Consider the following 2,500-nt stretch of genomic DNA (forward strand, 5'->3'; position numbering starts at 1 on the left):
ATGAGGAGGGGGAAAATGTGGCCAGTCAGGCCGACCCGAAGTGCCTCTTAGGCGGATAGGGGTTGGGCGAAACTCCCTTGAAAGTGGCACTCTGAAAAAATTTCCAAGTTTGGCTGACTTAGAAAAAATTCGAGAACCAGGATGAGGAGGGGGAAAATGTGGCCAGTCAGGCCGACCCGAAGTGCCTCTTAGGCGGATAGGGGTTGGGCGAAACTCCCTTGAAAGTGGCACTCTGAAAATATTTCCAAGTTTGGCTGACTTAGAAAAAATTCGAGAACCAGGATGAGGAGGGGGAAAATGTGGCCAGTCAGGCCGACCCGAAGTGCCTCTTAGGCGGATAGGGGTTGGGCGAAACTCCCTTGAAAGTGGCACTCTGAAAAAATTTCCAAGTTTGGCTGACTTAGAAAAAATTCGAGAACCAGGATGAGGAGGGGGAAAATGTGGCCAGTCAGGCCGACCCGAAGTGCCTCTTAGGCGGATAGGGGTTGGGCGAAACTCCCTTGAAAGTGGCACTCTGAAAATATTTCCAAGTTTGGCTGACTTAGAAAAAATTCGAGAACCAGGATGAGGAGGGGGAAAATGTGGCCAGTCAGGCCGACCCGAAGTGCCTCTTAGGCGGATAGGGGTTGGGCGAAACTCCCTTGAAAGTGGCACTCTGAAAAAATTTCCAAGTTTGGCTGACTTAGAAAAAATTCGAGAACCAGGATGAGGAGGGGGAAAATGTGGCCAGTCAGGCCGACCTGAAGTGCCTCTTAGGCGGATAGGGGTTGGGCGAAACTCCCTTGAAAGTGGCACTCTGAAAAAATTTCCAAGTTTGGCTGACTTAGAAAAAATTCGAGAACCAGGATGAGGAGGGGGAAAATGTGGCCAGTCAGGCCGACCTGAAGTGCCTCTTAGGCGGATAGGGGTTGGGCGAAACTCCCTTGAAAGTGGCACTCTGAAAAAATTTCCAAGTTGGGCTGACTTAGAAAAAATTCGAGAACCAGGCTGAGGAGGGGACCATCTGGCAAGGGAGTCCGACCTAAAGTGCATCTAAAGCGGATATGGGTTGGTCGAGCCTCCCTTGATTTGCCCTGGAGCTCCCACGTCTTAAAAAGGTCTCTCCTATAATTGTACACCAACCATTTTGAGGTTTGGGTGCAAACCTCTCGAATGGGGGGACTCGGTCCCCTATCTACAGCGCCCCTAATGACGACAGGTGGTACTGCGCCCCTGGTAGCCCGGCCATTGAAAATGAATGGGCCCATTCATTTCAATGGGGAATTTCGACCCCTGGTTGCCCGCCATTCATTTCAATGGGGAATTTCGACCCCTGGTCGCCCGCCATTCATTTCAATGGGGACTTTCGACCCCTGGTTGCCCGCCATTCATTTCAATGGGGGATTTCGACCCCTGGTCGCCCGCCATTCATTTCAATGGGGGATTTCGACCCCTGGTAGCCCGCCATTCATTTCAATGGGGGACTTCGACCCCTGGTAGCCCGCCATTCATTTCAATGGGGGACTTGGACCCCTGGTAGCCCGCCATTCATTTCAATGGGGGATTTCGACCCCTGGTCGCCCGCCATTCATTTCAATGGGGGACTTGGACCCCTGGTAGCCCGCCATTCATTTCAATGGGGGATTTCGACCCCTGGTCGCCCGCCATTCATTTCAATGGGGGATTTCGACCCCTGGTAGCCCGCCATTCATTTCAATGGGGGACTTCGACCCCTGGTTGCCCGCCATTCATTTCAATGGGGGATTTCGACCCCTGGTCGCCCGCCATTCATTTCAATGGGGGATTTCGACCCCTGGTAGCCCGCCATTCATTTCAATGGGGGACTTGGACCCCTGGTAGCCCGCCATTCATTTCAATGGGGGATTTCGACCCCTGGTAGCCCGCCATTCATTTCAATGGGGGACTTGGACCCCTGGTAGCCCGCCATTCATTTCAATGGGGGATTTCGACCCCTGGTCGCCCGCCATTCATTTCAATGGGGGATTTCGACCCCTGGTAGCCCGCCATTCATTTCAATGGGGGACTTCGACCCCTGGTTGCCCGCCATTCATTTCAATGGGGGACTTCGACCCCTGGTTGCCCGCCATTCATTTCAATGGGGGACTTCGACCCCTGGTTGCCCGCCATTCATTTCAATGGGGGATTTCGACCCCTGGTCGCCCGCCATTCATTTCAATGGGGGACTTCGACCCCTGGTTGCCCGCCATTCATTTCAATGGGGGATTTCGACCCCTGGTTGCCCGGCATTCGTTCCTATGTGGCGGGGGATTTCAACCCCAGGTCGCCCTCGTGTGGTTCTTTTTGGCGCAGCTGACCGGGCTCCGCTGCTCATGGAGGTTTGCTAGTGGAGGATAACCCCCTGCCTGGGCAACTCGAACGCCCGGCATTCGTTCCTATGTGGCGGGGGATTTCAACCCCAGGTCGCCCTCGTGTGGTTCTTTTTGGCGCAGCTGACCGGGCTCCGCTGCTCATGGAGGTTTGCTAGTGGAGGATAACCCCC

Source organism: Leptonotus elevatus, unplaced genomic scaffold (assembly GCF_054856555.1).
Source record: "Leptonotus elevatus isolate MCC_2025b unplaced genomic scaffold, RoL_Lele_1.0 HiC_scaffold_76, whole genome shotgun sequence".
NCBI lineage: Eukaryota > Metazoa > Chordata > Actinopteri > Syngnathiformes > Syngnathidae > Leptonotus > Leptonotus elevatus.